Source organism: Pogona vitticeps, chromosome 2, assembly GCF_051106095.1.
Source record: "Pogona vitticeps strain Pit_001003342236 chromosome 2, PviZW2.1, whole genome shotgun sequence".
Classification (NCBI taxonomy): Eukaryota; Metazoa; Chordata; class Lepidosauria; order Squamata; family Agamidae; genus Pogona; species Pogona vitticeps.
In genome coordinates, this window is record NC_135784.1 from 296,754,428 (window position 1) to 296,771,469 (window position 17,042).

Genomic DNA, 17,042 nt, shown 5'->3' on the forward strand with positions numbered 1-17,042 from the left:
GCTGTGTGTTTTCATGTGTAACTTTTTAAATCTCTATTAGTTGCAATCTGTTTTCAAAACACCTTTTGTCCAGTTTAGGCAGGCAGGCAGGCAGGAAGGAAGGAAGGAAGGCAGGAAGGAAGGAAGGAAGGAAGGAAGGAAGGAAGGCAGGAAGGAAGTAATTCTGGATTTACCTTTTTTCAGTGACTTGGCTTTGATGTTACTCCTTTTTCTTTACACATAACGAAACACATCACACGGTATCTAAACCCTACAGCCTCTCCATCTTAACACGTCAAACATCAAAGTGTATTTCCCAAGAAACATATTTAAAATGTCACCCAAAACAACCACCACCACCACCTCAAAGTGTCATCTCTCCTTGAGCAAAAATTCCATCAAAATTTTGCCTCAGGTGGTTCTTATGCACAAAACAAGGGTGCTCGCTCAGCCATTAAAGTTAAATGCACAGAGATAAACCTTTGAAAGTGCCAATGCTGGAAAAAAAATTTAATGCTGCTCTCTGCATCTGTGCATCTAAGTAATCCAGAGTTATTTTGGCACCAAGAACAAAGCATTAAAAAGGAACTAATAGAAGTTCAAGGAAAGCGTTGCAGGATGAGACTCAAAAGATCTTTTCAGTTCAGCTGCTGCTCCAGGAAAGGCACACCAAATGTCTCTCGATAGCTCACCATCAGATCAAGAGGGCAAAAGTCCTCCTTTATTTTGTCCAGAGTTAGGCTGAAAGGTAGGCTAAGAACAGTAGTCCAAAATAATAATTTTTGCTAGCTCTGGTTTTCTCCCTTGCATCTAATGCTCAGTCACTAAGCATTAAGAGATCCCATAAAGATAATTATCCAGTACTGATAGACTGACCACCAAAGAATATGACTGATTGTTCCTGAGATAACATTCTTGTCAAAACAAAAGTAGAAGATATACCCCTATCCAAAATTTCTGATTATTCAGAGCAAAAAATAAGAAGCCAAACATGGAATATCAATTATATTAGATCCAAGTAACAGGTGCCCAAATAATGCTTCAATACATTAATAGGTAACCTGGTTTTTAGATTACAAATCCCATCATCCTTTACCAATGTCCATGATGGTTGCTACTTACGAATGCTGCAGGACAAAATATTCTGAAGGCACCACAGTGCCCACTTTTGCTCTAATTTTTTTTTCATTCAAGCAGACAGTTGTAAAACAGTATTACTGCACTCAGCATTTCCCTATCTCATGTCAATAGACTAGTTACGATCTGCAGGAATTAGCCAAAACACATAAAATTTCAGAACTATAGAGCTGGAAGAGACCCAGGGGCCATAAAGCTCAACCCCCTGCTCATTCAGGAAATTTGCAGCTAAAGTAACCTAGAGAAAGAGTGACTTTTTTTTTTGTTTAAAAATCTCCAACAAAGGAAACTTCACGAAAGTACAACAGATTCTGAGGTCTGTTTCACTGTCGAGCCCTTAACGTTTAATCTGCAATCTGCTTTCTTGTCATCCAAAACTATTGGTTAAGCTTCTGATATTTGCAGTACCAGGAAACAAACTCCTTCCATCTTTCACATGACAGCCCTTCAGATATTAGGAGACAGCATTCCTATCTCAGTCTTCTCATCTACAAGCTAAACATACCTAACCCACTCCAAATGTCCTTGGGGCAGATTCCTACTGGGGTGAGGGGACCAGGCACCATTATAATTATGCAGGCAGCCTGCACCTTTTAACGCAGTATCCATCATGTGACCAGGGTGGATTAAAAACAATGATTTTTTTTTAAAAAAATAAAATATAGGATTTTTAAATTTTAAATCACATTTATTTTCATGAAATGGTTCTGGAGGAAAAAAATCTATCTAAATATAGTTTTCTGATTAAGAAACTTTATAGTTCAAAGCATAAAGTAGAATTTAGTTAAAGCTATATATTCATGCAATATTTACATTTTTGGTAAACTAATTCAACTAATCCAAATTATCCAGGCTGAGTTAACATGCACTTTTTCACAGTAAAAATGGTATAAAATGAATGAAGTTCAGGAAAAGACAAATCTATGTACAAACAATGAACACACTGATGTTTAAGCAAATTCATGAATACATATGCTATAGGTTATTGCTTTAGTTAAATAAAACAATTTAAGTAGTTCTCCAAATCTGAGTGATTAACCTATTAAACGAAAACCTGTTCTGATACAGCTGTTTTGCTAATTTGACAGGTTATTATTCTAAACATGAAATCTCCATCTTGTTGCAAATATTAAAGATTATTACTACCAATAAGAATGAGTCTTTATACTGTATTTAAAATTAATGATTTAATTCTAGTCTTACTGATTAGTGATTTAAATTGTGATTTAAATCGACTTGATTTAAACCGACTCCACCTTGCATGTGACCAATTTCAGCATAATGGCCAGTTGTGTGACGGACACCCAGCCAGATGGCTCTAACTTCCTGCATGATGACCACTGCACACACTGTTTATTTTTCCAGTGGGATTCGGGCCCTGACTTCTGTGCCCTCTTCCAACATGGTAATCCTCTTTTGTACTGTGAGTAAAGTGGGGGATGACCTCAGTGTCTATCTTGCCACACCAGAGTCCCAGATGAGGGACAATGGAAGGCTATGAGGGGTTTCCTTCCCCAGACCGCTACTGGGGAGGAGTGTCATTTCCCCAGCCATTGGGCTGAAGGGTACAGGTTGGTGGGAGAAGGAAAAGGGCAGGAAAATTCCCGTGGAGGGAGCTTCCTGCCCAAATGAAACTCTAAAAGAGGAAGAAGAGTCTGGAGGGCAACGCAAGGCTGCAAGGTAGAGTAAGAGAGAACGGGACAGAGCGAGAGTGGGAAGGACTAGGTGGAGATGGAAAGTTCACTGAGTTGACACCACAGATTGGGTAAGTGGAGCAGGCGTTCCATCAGCCTGTGCCTACTTGGTTGGAGTCTAACTGGTGAGCCTTCTCCAACTGAACTTAGCATCCCCAACAGGAGGAAGGGTAGAGCTCTTTGGTTCCTATCTAGAGATGGGAACCACTAGTAGTTCAGCAATTCATGTTGGCTGAACAGGTTTCAGTGCTTCAAAGCCCTACCTCCTCCGGTGGGTGGCCACTTGGAGGAAGCACCCTGGCTTCCCTGCCTTGCCTACTCCGAGTGCTGCTCTTGAGCGGACACCTGCCAACGGAGGTGGGGCTTTAAAGCACTGAACACCTGTTCAGCTGATACAACAAACCAGTAAAATGTGTCCCTTGAGGACACAACAAGAGAGACATTCCCCCCCCAAAAAAATAATTTTACATTTTTGTGCAGGGCATATGTGTGTATGCACACTATGATCACATTTGCACCCTGGAGGGAAGGAGGCACGTTGTTCACCCCATTTCAAAGTAAGGCCTGTTTGATCTTTCTGGTATCCACCGTCTTAAATTACCGTATTTTTCACACCATAAGATGCACTTTTCCCCCACAAAACAGGGGGGTGGAAAGTCTGTGCGTCTTATGGAGGGAAGAAAACAGATTATATTTTCCTGTTTTCTTCTCCTAAAAAATTGGTGCGTCTTATGGAAAGGTGCGTCTTATGGAGCGAAAAATACGGTAGTAACTCGTAAAAATGTTACCTAGCCATAGAACCATACTTCACAGATCTTCACAGGTGTCCCTTTCATTCCCCCCCCCAGCAATAAAAGATATATATCTCTGTATATACTATCTTAATGGTACTTGTTGTCAAGTTAAGTCTGCCATGCAGTCTATTGTCATTTCATCAAGAGACGAGCCATATGATGCAAGAGTCACACTGCTAAGAAGAGTCAAATGCAGAACTTATTTCGAGGAAAGAACAGATCTGCAATCTGCACGTCATGAAACTGGCTCTCGATTACAGCTAGTAAATACAAAGATGGGTGACAAAATCATTACAACTGTGATTGGTACAAATTTAACTATCCCGTTGGCTCAGTCCTAGCAGTCGGTTGTGTGACGTGTGAAATTGGAGGAAAGAGTTACAAGTGTTTACTGACGTGTGTGCAAATAAGGCCAAGATACCCAGTCAGTCCTAGCTCCTCTCTCCCTACCACCACATGGTGCATGAGCACAATCCCTTGCTTATTATACTCATGCTCGAGTAGACCTTTGCTGTAAACCAGGGGTCATCAACCCCCGGTCCGTGGCCCAGTGCCGGTCCGTGGCCTAGCTGGAACTGGGCCGTGGACATGGATATCTGCCCCCCCAACAGGGACATGTTGTGCTTGCAGAGGGGCATGTTGAGATCTGGTGGAGGCAGCGGCAGTCACGAGCCTGGACTCCTCACCTTCCCTGCAACTGGCCTTGATGCCCTGCTGGCACTCCAGGGCCGCCACCTGGGTGGCATACTCGGCGAAGAGGGTGCGGAAGTCCTCGTCCAGGAAGACCTGGCTCAGGTGCACTGCCCGTCAGCTCGAGATCTTCCAGGATCATGCGGGCTGCCATGGCAAAGCTGCCTCCCCTCCGCTTAAGGCCAGGCTCACCCAAGAGGTAGGTGTGTCATGCACGAGTGCAAGGTGCATGTCATGCTTGCATGCAATCTTGACACGCCCCTCTGCAAGCATAACACGCCCACCTGCAAGCGTGACACGCCCACCCGTGAGGGCAGGGGTGCCCCCCAGTCCATGCACAGAGTCCGCATGCCCCAAACCGGTCCCCGGTCTGAAAAAGGTTGGGGACCACTGCTGTAAACTTCTCCGGTGCATACTGACAATTGTAACAGCTTGGATCAAGGGGCTTCTGGCTCAAGCAAAAAGAAATTTCGCACAGCTTTACAGGAGGGGTGTGCTCTCTATGTTCTATCAACTTCCATTTCCAGACTTCAGCTTGGCCCCATGCCCCTATGAAGGACTGGAGAACACTTCTCTGGATCCAACTTAGTTTGGAAAGGGTATTTCTGAAGACCAGAGCCCCTTTGAGAGTTAATGGTTCCCCAAAAGTAACTCTTCTAACCTTTGAGAACAAACTGGATGAATCCTCAGCCAAGCAGACACATGTCTGTTTAAAAGAGGGCCAAATTGGAAGAGGTATGTGGGCGCACATGGGCTGTGCCCCTTTGTGTGAAGAGCTGGGGTGTGAAATCCAACCTACAGCAGCCTGAGCTATAAGTTTAAACAACTTTCCTGTTTCCTGCTTACATCTAAGAAAGACTGTCTGGCGAAATCCATCTTGCCAAGAACTTTTAGACTTTACATCTAAGAGTGTCTTTCATGGCAAAATTCGTCTTGCCATGAACATCTGGACTTTTGGTAGTCTGCTTTGAAGAAGTGAGATTTACCCATGAAAGCTTGCACATTGTAAAAAAAATTATATTTTTTTATTAGTGGGCTAACAAAGGCACTGCCTACCAGTGACTCTTGCATTTATATTTTGTATTGACCACACGGCCTCCTCACTTTTTATTTGAACAAATAAACAGAGTATGTCCAAGATTATTATAAACATGTGCTTTTATTTCCAGCTTCTTACATTCCTGTCATATGGGGAGTGGGGAGTAGAAAGGCATGGCAGTAGCTGCAACCATCCCAGTTCTCAAATTACAGTGTTAGCAGACTGTTTTCAGAATTTCAGTATGGGTGCAGCATTTAAGACACCAGGGCAAAGGGAACAGCTGCTGCATTAAGGTTCTTTCAAAGGACCTTTTCATGAAACCTCTGGTCTGCCTGCAGTGCAGAACTTGTTTTCAACTGCTTCACCCAGCTGTCTTCAGGCAGCAAGGCAGTGGTTTGTAGGTCAAGGGTAGTAGATTTTTGTTTGGCAAGGAGTTAAACATCTCAATTCATCTGAGGTGGCAAAGTACACCAAAAGTGAAAAGTAGAAAGGAAACTCTGTCTATTGGCAGCCGTATTTCAGAACAGACCAAAATGTCCAGAATCTTGCAGGCCACATGAATGCTGGCCATAATGTCTGGAGGACTCCCAAAAAGTAACTTTCCATCTTCTCAATCAGTGGCAATTCAGTCTGGAGATTCTGGGAATTCTAATCCAAGGAAAAACAATTTTTTCCAAGCTCGGGATCAAAGCATGACAAGAAATGTCCCTTTTCAGGTATGGTTTTTTAAACCACTCCAATTTTCCAAGCAGTGAAATAATGGACACGTGGTTCACTCATTCTCCATGGAAGACAGATTATAATACAGTGGTCTAGAGATGGCCCCAGTTTTCATCCCTGGTACCTCTGGTTGAAAAGATCTCAGACAGCAGGTGATTATTGGGAGATCTTTGCCCCATCATGCTGGATAATTACTAGCAGCAGTAGAAAATGTATTCTCTGACCAAGCAGCTTCCTATATACCTCAAGCTTAAAATAATGCAAGATATGGGACCTCCATGCGCACACATACACACACACACAAACAAACACAAACACACACACACAAATGAGGCAATAACACAAATTGTGTCCTTAACATAGAATGACTTCCCCATCATGTGTGCCTATCCCAAGCTGAGAGTGTTATAACTTTTGGCTAAAAATCTCTAGCGATACAGCAAATAATGCAGGGACCTACAGAGCAGAATTAATTTCAAGTCTACCCAGAGCAGACCACCCTTTATTTGGCTCTCTCATCAACTGGCACTTACAGTCTCAATAACACACACTGAGACATTGGTAAGAAAAAGAATAAAAGTTCAATTTCTCATTTCTGAATAGATCGAAAACCAGTATTCTGTACAGTGGCTTGACTGATTACACAAACAAGGCTTAACTGACTCATAGCTACACGACTAATATTAACAACCGGCAGACTACCACATAATTAACACAAATTGAATACTAACTGAAAAAAGCAGGGAAAAAGACTTTCAAGCAAGAAGGTGTGACTCTCTTCAAATCAGAGGAAGCAAAGGAACAATTGGTTACTGCTGAATTGATTGACAGTCACCCCAACTCAGAAAGATCCCTCCCAACAAAATATCTTAAAGGCAGCATACAAATGTTGCTAAAACTCCAACAGATTGTTTATCCTGCTAATGTTCAATCTACAGTGCAGTCTTCCATATTCATAGAATACAAAATGCTTGCAATTACCTACATTTTTGATTCACCAGAACTGTACAAGTTTTAAGTAAGCTGTGTTAAGCTATTATAAATGATATTTTGTCAAAGATTGCTAACTGATAAATAATTGACACAAAACTGAGTTTTAATCTGATCCAACCAGTTACACTCATGTAGAAGCAATGCCCAGCAAATGTGTCTTCTGTCCCTTCATCTTGACAAACAAGTAAACCCAATATTTCTTGGGTTTTTTCCTATGGTTTTTGAGTGTACATTTTGAAGTGCAAAGAATAGTCTGGATTCAGACTTACTGGCCAAAATCACATTCAGTTATTATACTTCCATAAGTCCATAAATTTTAGCACTCATTTGCTGCTAATCTAAAAGTCAGATTTTTGGGATCATGAACCAACTCACACCAATACAACTGTCAACTTCTTTGCAGTAGCAATTTATTGCTGAGATTTATGCTGATGAATTTATGCTGCTGGGAGTAAGTAACAGGATTCTGGCTATTGTTTCCCACAAATCATGGTTGGGCCTGATCAGGGAATCGAGTTAAGGAGCTGAGGAGCCCAGAAGTAAATTCAGACATTTCTGGCAAGTTACTTTTTTCATCTTGAACTTCCCCAATCCACAGCTTTCCCTGCTGAACCATGAATGCTCCCTAAACCTTCTGAAAAATATATAGCACATAATGCTTTGCAAGAATTCCCACTTACATTCTCAAGCCATTGGAGAAGGACACAAAGATTCCCACTGATACATTTTACAACGCCGTCAGGGAAGAAAAAAACACTGGCCATATTTCCAAACAAAGAGAATTGGGAAAAACCATGATACAGTATGGTCTTCAGCTGGCAAGGCTGAAGAACAGACCTAACTGTCTATTCACTAGTGATCTCTGAAAACAGATTGACGGCTTATTAGGCAATATATCAAAAAATCAAAAGAGTGAAGTCTTGTGGGATACGCACATGTACGCATGAAGGCAATGGAAGAGTGCTAACACTGCACTAGAAGGGTACCGAAATAGAAAGGGAAGGCACTTCATATGAAGTGTGCTGAATGACTAGCAAATCAAGAATGCAGCAGAGCTTCTTCCAAAGCAGAACATAACATGCCTAGTACCATTCACTTCCTTTATCTGATTTAAAGGTACGTTCAAGAAAACTAGAATGGTTCCTACACCATACTTACCCTCTGTGGACAAATGTCTGAAGTACAGGGCAGGACAGACTCCAGGCGTGCTAAGCAGTAGATACTTAAACCTCAACGCCTGGATTCCTTTTCAAAGTTGCACCAAGATGTTGGAAAGGAAACGACACACTGCACGTATAAGCTATAAATTCACCCGGCTACACTGTGCAGCAAAGTAACCCTCTTGTAAACCCAGACCCGCCCATTATCTTAAACATTCATCTCTGCTTCGTCATGGGTAGGAGGAGATTCGCTCTTCTTATTGACTCCAGAGGGAACTGTTTGCATGTGTGGTCTCAGGTATTCCAGTTCTCACCAGTCTGTAGACATTACATGGCAACAGAAACTCAAGCTTTCCTGCTCAGCTGAACTGCAAGAACCAGCTGGCTGATCAAGGGCACCGAGTGCAGTCCTAAAAAGCTCTCAGTTTTCTCTTACATATTTCAGATTCGGATGTTAAAAGTGGAACTCTTTCAAACTGGGTCTGCCCATTTACGGCACACCTCTCTGATCCTGTGTGCTGGATAGTGCCTCTTACGGAACTTAATAGTACTGTACTTGCTCCCAGATAAATGTATGGTAAATATCACTCTTAGTGGCTTCATATAAAATTCAGAATTTAATTTTTTTCCCCTTGTAATTGTAATGTAATTTAACAAAGAGCAAATCCCATTTTTGGACTATATGCAAACTGCCTAATCTGCCTATTAAGTCCTGGAAATGCGATCGATGTAATGGACAGATCAACAAGATGTTGTTTAAGGAATGCATACTCCTGCAGGATTTCTGATTTCTCTTTTATTCATCCACAAGAAAGGCTAGAAAACATGATTTCTGCCACAAGTGTTGAAACCATGGCTCTGCAAATCCCTAGGAGTGACCATTTTAGGAAGAGATTGTACAGAAAAACAAGACAACTGCCAATATGAAGCTGCAGTAGCCATGATTCCTCCCTCTCCCCTCAACACCATTACATGCACTGCATTCTTTCAGGGAGATTTGCACAGCTTCACTTTTACTGTTTCAGAGAAACCAACAAACAACGATCCGGGATGTAGCCCTCCAGGTTGACCAAGGCTAAATTACAACCAGGGATATGCCATTTGGATTTACTGGACTACAACTCCCAGAATTCTCCAAGAATTCCTCAGCAGCATTCTGAGAGTTCTAGCCCACAGACGACACATTGGCATTCAACTATATTTTGCTCACCTGGTGCAGGACCTCTTCTTGGAGGCTCCATGCCTTCTTCTTTAATAAGAAGAAAGGGGGGGGGGAACGAAGTTGCCCAGGGGGTTTCTGGGAGTTGTAGACTGCTGCACTTTATATTCTATAAAGAGTGTCTCCTGAAGAACTACAGTACCCACTGTGTGAGGAAATTGACTTGTCCACAAAAGCTCTCATTAAAATACAGGCAAAATCCAAAGACGTTTGGACATGTCCATAAAAGCTTACATTAAAATATAACGGTTAGTCTTTAAGGTGCTACACATTTTTGGCTTTTTGTTTTATTTCTTTAGATTTTGCCTGACATGCTTGCACAGACTAACACGGCTCTTCCAAAATTTAAAAACAAACAAACAGCTGTGCATTTAAGGTGGCACAATGTTTGGGCCTTTATTATTATTATTATTATTATTATTATTGTTGTTGTTGTTGTTGTTGTTGTTTTCTTTCTTGCCTAAACACCCAGAAAACACCACAGCAAGTTCCACTCTGTACAATAGCACGTTTAACTAGAAAGCACTTTCAGTCATCATACGTGAAATAACCCGTAACAAGGATATACTGTACATATGTTCTGCATACTGTAACTGGATTTCTTGTGTTTGTAAATGCTATCAGTTGAGTTAATATGTTTTGTTTTTTAATGGCTGACCAGGCTGGTTCCACCTCTACTGTCCTTCTTTCTACAAGCAGACAAAGACCTTTCTTGTCAGGCAGGCTTTTCATTAAATGGCTGGTTGACCAAGGGGATTTTTAAAGGGAGCATTTACTCTGTGATTTACTTGTGCTTTTAATATTGTTCTTCTTATGAATTTTTAATATGATAGTTGTTTAATGCTTTTTAAATATTGTAATAATTTATTATTTGGCTTTTAATTTTGTTTCTTGTAAATACCGTAAGCTACCTTCATATAGATATATATATGTAAGGCACTCTTGTAAGCAGTTTCCTACCCCACCACCTACAGTACTTAGTTATTTGAATTCATGTCTATTTTCATGATTTTTGAAGAGAACAACTATATAGAAATAAGACAGAACAGACTTGCTGGTGAACATTCATGAATGGAAAATAAGCCAGACCAAGAGCATTGCATCCATCTCTAGGAGAAGAGGGAATCCAAATATATCCCTACATCATACAAAAACAAAGGACAATTCTTTTTCTTTTTTTCCATATATATAAATGTATGCTGATTTAAAATAGATCATCAATCAAACACACAGATTAGCCAACGAAGGTTTGTTAAAGCTAAGCCTAGCTCATGGTGCATTTTAAAAAATCCCATTTCCACATCAGTAATTAGGATGTCCAAATTCCCGATGACTACAACACCCATTTGCCATTGTTAAGCAAGAATTATCTAGTCTAGTGTGGACATTTCCCACAACCATTACTTTAATCTGACATGTCACTAATGTGGAACTGGCCGTCTTTCTTAAATCTTCAAGCGAGCTCCCTCTACCCAATGGTCATTGGGAAAGACATGGGAGATGTATATGAACTTCAATAAAAATTTTAAAACTGATTTGATATTCAAAGCTGTGTAATCTTGTTCTACAAAAAAAGGTTGAAGGTTAACACAAAACAGACGAAGAAAATAGATATAACAGCCATTTTGACAACAAAAGCAAGCCTTCACAGACGGGGCTTTTAAAATACAAAGTTTTCTCTCTTCTTTTTAAAAGAGCAACATGTCAGGTACATTTGAGTGCAACTGAAGTGTCAAATATATTCAAAATATATACAAAGTCCTTCCTGGCCCTTTGAGTTCTTAGGTTTCCATGATATAAAGTGCCCCATGCTTATTATCAACTGTGATTTAAAGGCAGGTTTTTAACCAGCACAGCCCAGATTTTACATAAAGAAGAGAAGTAACTTAAAATTAAGTTTTACAGTTGTGTTCAAAATTATTCAGCCCCCAATGCTGTAAAGGGGTTTAGGGACTATAGTGTACATTTGGAATTGTATTCAGAATGAAATCCTACAAGGACGTTTTAAAGAACCAAATGCAACTAAAATAACATCAATTGTTTATGTAATACAGTAGTAAATGTTTCTTTTGTGGTTTCTTCATTGCCACAATTATTCAACCCCTTAAAGACTACCACTCTGAAGAAGAGAGGTTCATTCAGGTGTTTTCGATCAGGTATTGAAAACACCTGTGGATGTCACCGAGCACCAATCAAGCATAATAAGCACCAATTAGGCAGCTTTAAAATGACTGTGATACTCAGCTCCTTCTAGACATTTACTGGTGTGGTTACAAACATGGTGAAGTCAAGAGAATGGTCCAGGAAGACAAGAGAAGAGGTGATTTGTCTTCACAGGAAGGGCAATGGCTATAAGAAGATTGCAAAGAAGTTAAACATACCAAGAGACACCATAGGAAACATCATTCGCAAATTCAAGGCAAAGGGCACTGTTGAAATGCTATCTGGTCGTGGAAGAAAGAAGATGCTGACTTCGACTGCTGTGCGCTACCTAAAGCGTAGAGTGGTGAAAAGTCCCCGTGTGACTGCTGAGGAACTGAAAAAAGATTTGTCAGATGTGGGTACAGAAGTTTCAGCTCAGACAATAAGGCGCACACTGCGTAATGAAGGTCTCCATGCCAGAACCCCCAGGCGCACCCCCTTGCTGTCTCCCAAGAATAAGAAGAGTCGACTGCAGTATGCCAAAAGTCATGTGGGCAAACCACAAAAGTTGTGGGATAGTGTTCTGTGGACTGATGAAACAAAATTAGAACTGTTTGGGCCCATGGATCAACGCTATGTTTGGAGGAGGAAGAACAAGGCATACGACGAAAAGAACACCTTGCCTACTGTGAAGCATGGCGGAGGGTCAATAATGCTTTGGGGCTGTTTTGCTTCTGCAGGTACAGGGAAGCTTCAGCGTGTACAAGGTACCATGAATTCTCTTCAGTACCAGGAGATATTGGATGAAAATGTGATGCAGTCCGTCACACACCTGAGGCTTGGGAGACGTTGGACCTTTCAACAGGACAATGATCCCAAGCATACCTCCAAGTCCACTAGAGCATGGTTGCAGAGGAAAGGCTGGAACATTTTGGAGTGGCCATCGCAGTCACCAGACTTAAATCCGATTGAGAACCTCTGGTGGGACTTAAAGAAAACAGTTGCAGTGCGCAAGCCTAAGAATTTGACTGAACTGGAGGCTTTTGCCCATGAAGAATGGGCGAAGATACCCATAGATCGCTGCAAGACACTTGTGTCAAGCTATGCTTCAAGTTTAAAAGCTGTTATAACTGTAAAAGGATGTTGTACTAAGTACTAAGATTGAATGTCACTTGGGGGTTGAATAAAAACTAATAATGATGTGAGCACAGAAAAGACATTTGTGGTTATTTCATTATAAACTTAAGGTTATATTTCTCTGACCTACAAGTGCCTCTTTCATGTAAATGTAAGCAAGATGACTGAATGATCAAAATCAATGTCAAAATGGCCAAAACATTCAATTTCAGTGGGGGCTGAATAATTTTGAACACAACTGTACTTTTAGAATGGAAGTTTCCAATGAAGCAATCCTATGGTGCTTCAAGGTAGGATTTGCCTGCTGCAACTAGCCTGCTCCAAACTACAGAACATTACTGGGTTCCAGACAATTCTTTCACTTGTAAATCTCCCATGTCTTTCCACTAATTTCTTTCAATTTTCTTCCATAATTTATCTGTGGATGGTGGAGGCCATTCCAGTGGCGAGTTTCCCAATTTTAGTAGGTCTAAAAAGCACCTCATGGTGGATTGGTTAAACTGCAGGACTGCAGTCAAGACTCTGCTCACCACCCAAGTTTGATCCCGAAGAGCTCAGATAGACGGCTCAAGGTTGACTTAGCCTTCCCATCCTTCCAAGGTCAGTAAACCACCTTGCAGTGTAAATTAAGTGCCCAGAGAGTGCTTTAAGTACTATGGGGTGGTATATAAGCAGCACACTTTGTTTTGCTTTTTCTGCATTGCCAAAAACAAACAAACCGAAAAACAGTAAGGAGGAGCAGTGGGAGTATCTCCATCGTACCTTTTGATTAGAATCCTCCAGCAAGAAGCACCTCCGTATATGCTCCTATATTGGCTATCTTTTATTATTCTTGCCTTGAGATCATTAGAATCTCATAAGTGCACTGAAACTCTAACCCAGACCCCTGCAAATCCTGCTGGGATCCATTTTCAACATTTTCAAACCTATAGTTAGAAACATTTGTTCTTATGCATAGTTTTCAATACCAAGAAGTGATTCTCAAGATGCAGCCGATATATCTGGGTTTTCTAATTGCACAGCTGAGGTATGGATTTTATGCACGCAGAAAAGCCTAACTCAGGGTGATTGTGTCTGTGTCACATACGGATTCAATTTGCACACCTTGTGGCAAAGCCTGGGCCAGCCCTACTGTTAGGCAAAGTGAGGCAACTGCCTTCGACAGGAAGGGATGAAGAGCAACATGGACAGCTTCCCAGCCTTTCCCTCTGAGCTCCCTAGCCATCCCCATCTCTTAGACAACAGATCCTGGAGTGCTACCCAACCTGTTGTGTTCTTCCTGAACTAGCCTGCTACTCTCAGAAGATGGGGTGAAGGACTAATGGTGGGGCATCATCCTACTTCACTGCAACACTGGTTCGATCATGAGTGTTGGAATTAAAATGTCAACGGCATGTGTATATAGACTGGAGTTGGGCAGCATCTTGTTCTTTTGCCTTTGATGACAAAATATCTTGAGCTGCCCTTTTAGCAAACAATATGGCCCACAGAATGGACAGCATCTAGCTACCTGCCTTTTTACCAATTTATTTACAACTTCATACTGGTGTCAGAGAGAGGAAGGCTCATTTCTTCCTTCCATAGTATAATCAGAATTAAAACCTCACCTTCCCCCATCACCGGCAGCCACAACTGAGTGTGGGAATCCCCACTGGTGCCCAAGGGAACATTTTTCCCTAAGTGTTCTGCTGCAGGCAGGAATTATTTTCATTCCACTCATGCCAGGGAGGGAGAGATAAACTTCCCCTTACACAGTGATTTTAAGTCAAGAACTCCCTCACCTCCACACACACTCTTTTGAAATTAACAGAAGTAAAAAAAAATTTTAAAAAATTGGAGAAATGTAGTTAAACATTGCACATTAACAGACATGCAGCTTAAACAGAGAACGGACCTCCTGTTCATACACAGCTCTGACCTGGTCACAATGCAGCTTAAATTTTGTTATTCTTACCATGTTTCCCCCAAAATAAGACAGGGTCTTATATTAATTTTTGCTACCAAAAAAACGCAGTAGGGCTTATTTTCAGGGGTTGTTTTATTTTTTCCATGTACAACAATCTACACTTATTCAAATGCAGTCATGTCATCATCTTCTGGTTCCTGCATAATGGTGGAAGGCGGGGTTTCACTTAACTAGGGCTTATTTTTGGGGTAGGGCTTATATTATGAACATCCTGAAAAATCATACTAGGGCTTATTTTCAGGTTAGGTCTTATTTTTGGGAAAACAGAATATGTAGGACGAAGCTGCTTACAGTGACCCTAATAGGATTTTCAAGATATATGAGATGCCCAAGGAATGGTTTGCAATAGCCACGTACTGTATACCCAATATATTCCTGTAACTGATAGGAATTTGAACCCAAGTCCTGAGTCCTAGTCTGAAATTCTGTCCATGACACTACTCTGACTCTCCTTACTTAACTTTGTATAAGCCATCAAGCCATCGGTAATTGGCAAGCGCAAACAAACTACTGTAGCTTGAAGACAAGGGCATAAGAACAAGGGGAAAGGTTGTATGTCTGAAAGGGAAAAGGGGGGCTCCTGATTTAGGCATGTTTTAACAAGCACCATAAAGCACGGCAAACAGTCAGTCCTACCACGTGTGTCAAGTGAAATATGCTCATAATATAACCATCCTGAAAAGCACTACCCTGTTTATAAAATAAAAAGGGCATTAGAGGCAGCAACCTGTAGAACCTGTTCTTCCACGCAAACACAGATAACTTCCAAAAGATACAGTGCAATCGGATTAATTTCACAACAAGAGCCAGCACCCGCTCACGGTGCCCATTTGAGCCCAAAACAAGGAGCCAAGTAAGAAAAGAAAATCCAGCAAACAGGTGCTCCAAGCCCAGACGGCTGACTGCAGAGCTTAGAAAAAATCACTTTTATCATAATTACAGTCACAGCAAAAACAACAAAGAATCTTAGGTCACCTTAAAAGCTGAAAAGGCTTATTTGTACAAGGTTTTTGTGCAGCCATCTGGAGAAGCAGGCTGGAGGCTATACCAGTTTGTGTCAAATAAATGCTGTTAGGTTTTGAGTTGTCGCAAGACTATGCTGTTTTGTCACAACAGCGTCCAGACTAACAGGGATACCCCTTGGAATTTTTCCCAAGAGCTCCGTCCGTACAAATTTGTTAGATAAAATGGAGGAGACTAAACTCTCCATTAGGTTTCTTCCATTATGGCTACATTTTTAAAAAAAGCAACAATTCGCTTTTCTCATTTCTCAAAAAAATAACTAAAACAAATATCTTTGCTTAACTTTTTTAAAAATTCAAATGCTACAAACTACTGGCCTGTTTACAAAACCTCTCTCCTCCTATCAATTGTTTTATCATCCCAATAACCTCAATACAAGCCACAGCCCAAGTTGGTGGTTGAACCAAGGGACGTTTCCTCCTCCTTTATTTAGTGAAAGCACAGATGTGTAACTGTAAATGCAACCTTAAAATTACAGTTACACAAAAGACAAAGTGAGATTAATGTATTCTCAAAGTATTCTCAATAAAGTGAGATTAACTTAATCCTTAAAATACAAGCATAACGCTATGATAGTGCCAGCAGGACAGGGCAGAGGCACTGAGCTGCTTTTAAGCCTTCGCTTTTCTAAAAAGATGAATGCGAAGCCTAGCCCTCCAGGTTCAGCTGAACTACAACTCCCGTTGTAGATGTCCATAGATCCTAGCCAATCTAACCAAAAACCACAAACATCTGGAGGGCCACATTCTCTCCACTACTGATCTAAAGCTATTTACACCATCAACAAGGGCAGGTTGCATCCTGTAGGATTCCTTGAATGCCATATGTCTCTGTTAACAACATCCAGATCCTTTCCCAAACAAGAAACCTTTGCCATGAAAAGATGGCTTAAACTATAACTACTGTTGCGGAAACCAGCCAAAAAGAGGGCAATGAGTACCTCTGTGGAAGACGTGACCAGCTCTGAGGAATGCTTAAGCTGTGGATTTCCTGCAGAGGGGGAGAGGGGTTAACTAGAACAGTGGTTCTTAACCTTTTTGAAAGAAACGCCCCCTTGAGCCATTGAGGAAGTTATCATCGCCCCCCCTCCCCGCGCTGATATCTTATTTATTTATTTATTTATTTATTTATTTATTTATTTATTTATTTATTTATTTATTTATTTATTTGAGACACTTAAATCCAATGACCCCTGAAAACAAAATTCAATTCCAAGAAAATGAAATGCCCCCCAAAAAGTAACATTTAATGATTTAGTTGCAAGTGAATTTTAAGACGCAAAAAGAAATATAAAAAGGGCATAAAAACAAACTGCAGTGCAGGAACTAAAACTTTCAAGACGAAAAGTC

General features: G+C 41.0%; 1 protein-coding gene across 9 annotated transcripts in view; it reads right to left on the reverse strand.

Annotated features, from left to right (window-relative positions):
- The window catches only part of NEDD4L (NEDD4 like E3 ubiquitin protein ligase), a 322,144-nt gene that overhangs the window by 183,380 nt on the left and 121,722 nt on the right, over positions 1-17,042 (reverse strand). Inside the window, exon 1 of one of the 9 annotated variants that reach the window (XM_078385194.1) lies at positions 8,205-8,905. The exons of the other annotated variants lie outside the window; for them this stretch is intronic. The gene's annotated coding sequence lies outside the window, so the exon portion shown is untranslated. Of the gene's footprint in view, positions 1-8,204; positions 8,906-17,042 lie in introns of those variants that run through there. 9 annotated transcript variants of the gene reach the window in all.